Source organism: Vidua macroura, chromosome Z, assembly GCF_024509145.1.
Source record: "Vidua macroura isolate BioBank_ID:100142 chromosome Z, ASM2450914v1, whole genome shotgun sequence".
Taxonomy (NCBI): Eukaryota; Metazoa; Chordata; class Aves; order Passeriformes; family Viduidae; genus Vidua; species Vidua macroura.
Window position 1 is genome coordinate 63536852 of NC_071611.1, and position 7497 is coordinate 63544348.

The following is a 7497-nucleotide window of genomic DNA, read 5'->3' on the forward strand; positions in this document are numbered from 1 at the left end:
GGGCGCGCTGGGTGATGAGGGCAATTTACTCCATGTGGTGTCTGTGGCATGATGTGTGGAAGGAACCTTTCCTTTAAGCATCCACCCCAGCACTGGTAGCTGGGGTGCCAGAAGCAGCTGCATTTTGGTGCCAATTATTTTTGAGGCAGCTTGAACTCCTTCATAGGCAGTTAAGATGTCCTTCTCTGTGGGAGTGTAGTTTGCTTCAGAGCCTTTGTAGCACCGGCTCCAGAATCCCAGTGGTCAACCCCGAGTCTCCCCAGGCACCTTCTGCCAAAGGCTCCAGGATAAACCATTGTTCCCGGCTGCAGAGTAGAGCACATTCTTTACCTCTGGTCCTGTCCTGACTGGGCCAAGGGCTACCGCATGAGCGATTTCCTGCTTGATCTGGGTGAAAGCTTGTTGCTGCTCAGGGCCCCAGTGGAAATGCTTCTTCTTTTGGATGACCAGGTAAAGAGGGCTCACAATCTGGCTGTACTCAGGAATGTGCATTCTCCAAAAGCCTATGGCACCTAGAAAAGCTTGTGTCTCCTTCTTGTTGGTAGGTGGAGACATAGCGGTGATCTTGTTGATTACTTCTGTCGGGATCTGACGACGTCCATCTTGCCACTTGACTCCTAGAAACTGAATTTCTTGAGCTGGTCCCTTAACCTTGCTTCGCTTAATGGCAAAACCAGCTTTCAACAGAATTTGGATAATCTTCTCTCCTTTTTTGAAGACTTCCCCTGCTGTGCTCCCCCACACAATGATGTCATCAATATACTGTAAATGTTCGGGAGCCTCGCTCTTTTCCAGTGCAGTCTGGATCAGTCCATGGCAGATGGTGGGACTGTGCTTCCACCCCTGGGGCAGTTGGTTCCAGGTGTACTGCACTCCCTTCCAGGTGAAGGCAAACTGAGGTCTGCATTCTGCTGCCAAAGGAATGGAGAAGAAGGTGTTGGCAATATCAGTAGTCGCGTACCACTTTGCTGCCTTGGACTCCAGCTCGTACTGAAGTTCCAACATGTCTGGCATGGCAGCGCTCAGTGGTGGCATGACCTCATTCAGGCCACGGTAATCCACCGTCAGTCTCCAATCCCCACTGGACTTGTGCACTGGCTATATAGGGCTGTTGAAAGGTGAACGAGCCTTCCTGACCACCCCTTGGCTCTCGAGTTTACGAATCATCTCATGGATGGGGATCACAGAGTCTCTGCTGGTACGATATTGCTGACGGTGTACTGTTGCTGTGGCAATTGGTACCTATTGTTCTTCAACTCTCAGCAGTCCCACAGCAGAGGTTGTCTGAGAGACCAGGTAAAGGTATTCAGTTTTCTGATGTCTTCTGTCTCTACAGCAGCTATCCTGAAAGCCCAGCGATGTCCTTTTGGGTCTTTGAAATATCTGTTTCTGAGATAGTCTATGCCAAGAATGCATGGGGCCTCTCGGCCAGTCACGATGGGCTGTTTCTGTCACCCATTCCTTCAGCCTCCAATACAGTCAGCTGCTGGGATCCTCCTGTTACCCCAGAAACAGAAATGGATTCTGCTCCTACATATCTTGATGGCATCAGGGTACATTGGGCACATTTGGTGTCAACCAAAGCTTATATTTTTGTGGTTCAGACGTGCCAGGCCATCGAATCCACACAGTCCAATAGATCCGATTATCCCTGTCCTCTACCTGGCTAGAGGCAGGGTCCCTCTATTCCTGGTCATGGTACACGTTTACCTCTTCTTGTAAATAGGTTCTTGAGATTCCTACAAGAGGATCAGTCATATCATCATTCCTATATTGTCTGGAATTCTGTGTGTGAGAGACTGGAGCAGCATTGACTCTAGATGAGCTTTTTGTGTTACGTGTTCCTCTTTTTAGTTCACGTACTCGGGCTGCTAAGGAGGAGGTGGATTTTCCATCCCACTTCCTCGTGTCTTCTCCATACTCCTGAAGAAAAAAACAGAGGTTACCTCGTGGAGTGTATCCTCTCTCCTTAGCTAGGGAACGCCAGCTCCTAATGGCAGACTCTTGTTGGTTCTGGTGAAATATGGTAGACTTCTTCCTTAAGTTCCTTTTTTAGTTTCTGATGACTCTCTTCAATCAAGTCCTGGACTTGCTCAGCCAACCTTGTTTCCACAAACGAGACATGGGTACAAAATGGGGCGGTGACAGTATCCTCGTAAATTCTTAGTTTATTGGCAAGACACCCACCCTGTCCTCGCCTTCCCTCCATTGCAGTGTTGCCAGAACATTGCTCTACAAATCAGGCTTTGCTGTCTGGTATGTACATATTTTTACATTAAGAAGGTTATGTCACTCCTAACCAGACATCGAGAGACTGGGCACTGCTCTTTGGCTTCAGTGTCCTTGACTGCAGCTGCACTTTGCAAAGCCTGTCTGTAGACATCATGCACAGACAGTGAGTTTGTTTGTACAGCACAGTGATCAGAGGCTGGTCAACACAGAAAACAGCATTGCATAGAGAATGTCGTGAGGTCTGCGGACTTAATATGAAAAGTAAAAGAATTCAACTTTGCTCTTTAAATCCAAATGGGAAACCACTTAGCTCATTAGCAAAGTCCACTTCAAAAGGTAATGGAAGGGATGCATTTGGATAGATAAGTCAGATGTGTAATTAATTTTCAGAGCACAGCATGAAAGACATCGTTAGTTTACATAACTTTACTTAAAATAAAAAGAAAATTATTGATTAAATAATAAAGCTCAGACATTTAGGAACAAAAATCAGTAATATATTATCATAGAAGAGTTTGGATCAAACTCTCTTCTCACACAGGGAAGCAGGAAGTATTACATTAGTAATGCTCACAGCTCTTAGTTAGTAAGAAGCAGAATTTTTCAACCTGTGTCTTAATACATGAAGTACAAAGCAGAATTTTTTTCAACTCATGTATCCAAGCATTAAGTTGAAGTTATGTAAAAATCAGATATATGAAAATATATTTTTTACTTTATTCACATGAGACTGGAATTATTTCTTTTAACTTAAGGCCAAAGCAAATGCATCCTGGAAATCATAGAGTAACTTCAGACAAATGGTAATTTTAGAAACAAAATTAAACTAAATTGAAGAAAGCCAACATAGATTTGTGCATACTTTAGTTACACAATCAGGTAAGAAAAATTTCAGGCTGTCTGTATGGATTTACACAAAACTAATGCTGTTATATTTGTGTGTAGGTACTTAAATAGAGGGCCTTTCTATTGCATTTCCAGAGAGATTCCATATTGCACTCTCACCTTTTTGCATCTGACACGAGTTTCTATGCTCTAGGCTTACGTTTTTAATTTATTTTTTCCCTTTTCTTTAAATTTCAAGATACTTTTAAAATGCAGTAAGGATATGGCTATAGTGCACTTCAGACAACCATCCAGTTTGAACAAATGGAAAGCTAACCCTAGCACAAGAACATGAACTGTCTTTTAAACTTTCTGAGTACAAGACTGAAATGGAAAGAGTAATAGCTTGTAGGCTGCAGCAACTGGTGTAACCAGGAAAAGTGCAAAGCTAGAGCTCAGCTAATTAACAGCTAACAGCCCATAAAAAAGAAACATACAACTAAACTGGAGTTTCCCTAAAACAACATGAATAGACCAGAATCTTTAAGTGGTTAGAAAACTGCTGAAGCTGTGTCTGGTGTAGGCTGGCTTCAGTTAAAACTGAATGGAAATTACTCTTAATTAAATATGAGCACGACCAGACCCTTTCCACCTACTTTCTCCTGTGTAATAATAGTTTTTCATTTCAAAGTCATTTAGTTTGAATAATCTTGTCATACCTACTGGAAGTAATTAAAACACTTTCAGCACTAGCTGGAAGAAGCCTATGAAAGTTCTTCTTCTTCTGACATTGTCCAACAGATGAGAAAATACTAGTTGTGGTTAAGCCTCTGAAGTGATCTGAACTTTTGAATTTTTCTTGTCTGACTAGAGAGCACTCTATAATCTTTTAGCAGAATGAAATTTGATTGAAATTGTATTATGCCATGACTCTTCACTGTTGTAACTCCATGTGGAAACTATTTTTTAGAAAAGTACTCATAGAATTGTAACTTGAATTGAAATCACATTATCTGATTAGATGGGAGTTGTTAAAGCTAAAGTAAATGCTAGCTCAGGCTCTAATCAATCTAAGTTTCTCTTAATTACAATGCCCACTACTTAATCTACTTCTAACACAATGTTTTGGTCAACAAAATGTTTATTGCTTTTGCTTTCAGTGTAAGCGCATGTAGGCCAGACATAATTTTTATTTCTTCATTCTTCTTCCATTTCAAACTCATAGCTATGTAGCTGGAATTTTCTAGGAAAATGTCTTAAACAGGAATCTTCAGGAAAAGTATAAAAGAGAAGTGAAAAATTGATAGATTGAGAAGAATGTATACTAGTTTTTAATGAATTTCAGATTATATGAAATGTACCATCTCTTACCACAAAAGGTAAATTATATGAGAAGATAAAATTAGAGCTTTCAATTAACAAAGTCTGAGTAATTTACTAACACTATGAAACTACATGTGCTGTATAAGTCTGCTGAACAGGAAAGACACATTAAAATTGAATATAAATTGTGAGCATTTGATTCTAATTTTATGTTAAACATGTGTCCTAGTTTAGGGCAAAATTTGGGAGAAGACCTCCGGAAGGAGCCCCCAGAAAGCAAACCCCCCATGGCCCCTCCCCTACCTGGTTCGGGAAGGATTTCCTCAGAGAGAAATGGAAAAAAACCTGTTTATTTAACAAGCAAAAACACTCCCCAATACAAAAAAAAAAAACAAAAACCCAACACCAGATGACAAAACCCTTTCACCATTCTGAAGAGATGACAAATTCAGAAAGTCTCTCCTGGGAGTGGTCGCCCAGCTATCAGTCTCCGGCACTGGGGATGGCTGCTGCAGGTCACAAAATGCAGACTCTCAGTGTTTCTTGATGTTTCCCAGGTCCAGGTCCAGAGCAGGTTCAGATGATATTCAGGAAGGGGAAAGGGAAGGGAAAAAGAAACAGTCCAGGGTAAAAATTGGACTGCCTAGCTAAACTAACTAATAAGCAAAGCAAAAGCAAAAGCAAAAGCAAGCAAGCCAAGCCAGCCAAGCCTCTCCTAGACACAGACCATGGGGGGAGGTGAGCCGGCTGATAACAAGACAAAACAATTCTTCACTTTCAGAGTCAGTCCTGAAGGCACAGAACATAATATCAGGCATAAACAGAACACACGATTTGGGATACAAACACCATACTGTCACCCTAGGAGTGTTCTTTACCATGTTTGAAGATGGTCAAAACAGACTGAAGATGGTCATTAATTTCACTATGTCCCTGTAGACATAAAGTTAATTGGTGTTGTGACTGCAGTAAAGCTGTGAGCAAAAATATACTTTATTAAGCAACGTATATCAAGAAAACAAATACAGGTTTGTGCTGAGCTTAACATGAGAGGTCCTCCATTGCCCATGTATCTTCACTGGATTCCACAGGCTTGCTTGACATTTCAAATCAGAAGTATGACCATATCAAACTTCCCAATGTCCTATTTTCTTGTGGCACTTTGAGTCTTCCTACCTGTTTTATATTAAATCTCACTAAATTTCCTTAAAATGAGAAGTCCATTTCTGGATAGAGAGAAAGAAAGAATAGAACTGACAGTTACTCTAGTGTATGCTTCAAAATTTCAGGGAAAGGAGTAACTCGCAAGGGAACAGTCCAAGTTACAGACCCTTTCCTGGCTGCATAAACTTGACACACATAACAGCTGAGTGCTGGTAACCCTGTCAAGTTATGTACCACTGCACATTTACTTTAAAAATCCCACCTAAATTACCATTATCTCTGCAAGAGATTCCTTCAGCCTCTGATTTCAGGAGTTGCTCACAACCACAGGAAGCAACTGGTTTTGTAACTGTGAGGGTGAACATTAGCTGGACCACACTACTTTTCCCAGTGGCATTGCTCATAGGTTTGCAATGTCACAGAGGAATGTCTTCCAGGAGAATTCTCTGCGTGTTCTATGGACTCCTCTACAGAGCTCAAAGGACTACTAACCTTGGTAGGAGGATTAAGTAATGATGTGGCTTTCTAGAAAAGGCCGCAGGTGGGACACATCATCTTCAGCGTCAACTCTCAGCTAGGAAACAACAGGTATCAGGTAAATTGGCACTTGGTAGTTTTTTTCTGCCACAGGCAGACACTACCACCAGTTCACATTCTATTCCAGAACTACTGATGTAAAATCACTTTTTTTCTGGAATGCTTTTGTAGTATTGTCTTATTTTTAGCTTCTGTTGGTTAAATGCATAGTTTCAAAAAAAGCCCAACCAACCAAAACCAACCCAGCTCTTACTTTTTCATTTATTTAGCAAATTAGGATATTGATTTTGTATCAAACTGATTTCTTATGAAGATTTCTGTTCCAAGTTCTTCAAAATAATTTCTGCTTGTTTTTGTCTCCTGATAAGATCAAAGTACAGTTGACTAATATTGTCCTGAAACACTTCTAGTAACTTCAGCTTTTATCTGTCTCATGAAGCAGATGATTGATGGCCCATTATTTATTACTCTGTTCCGTGGTGTTTCAAGGGTTTCTTTAGAAGGTGGCAATGGTTGCAAACAAATTTTTAATTTTGATGTGTGCTGCATGCTCAAACATCTGACTTTGTAGCATGTAAACGAAATGATCACAAGGTCGGGCTAACTTTCTTTCAGCAATCTTTGGGCCTTGATATAAAACTCAAACACAAGAAACATATTCATGTCTTCAGAAATAAGAAGTCAGTGTTCAAAGCTGGAGACTTTGTTAGAAAATGAGCCACTCAGTTTAAATATTTAGTGTGATCTTAACTGTTTTAGGTAAATTACATTTCAGGTGATGGGATGCCTAAGAGTGGAATTCAGTAAGATGGGCTTTGTCTTAGAAAAACAACATAGTAATTTGAAAATTATCAAGAATCTAGTAACTATACTAAAGACAATGCAAGAAATGTCCCATTTTTTCCTTCTGTAAAACAGGGATCAAGCATTTCATTCCTCTGATGAAGCCAACAGAAAATGTACTAATTTAGTTTCAAAGAGCCTCAAATCAATCCAATTTCTATTCCCTAACAGCGTAAAATTTCTGATGGGAACACAGCTGATTTTCAATAGAAAGGCACACGCATTAATTCAATCAGAAGTATGAAAGCCAGAATTCTTCAATATTCAGTTCTAAGATACCATGAGTTTGAAAACTTTCCATTTGCTGTTCCTAAATCCCCTATTTTTCTTATTGTTACACACCTGAATGTACCTGCCATTGGAAAAAATCTTAAATTCAAGTAAGTCTGTAATGGTGCAAACACTGAAGAAAAGGGGGAGGACGTAGGTTTGCATACCTGGTAAGATGCTGTATTAGCTTACTCCAGCTGTAATTTCTTCTACCTGTAAGACATTTGTCTTGGGTTTTTTTTGATTTTTTTTTAGTATGTTGTGTTGCTTTGGGTTTTTTTTTATTAATCAAAACTTTACTCT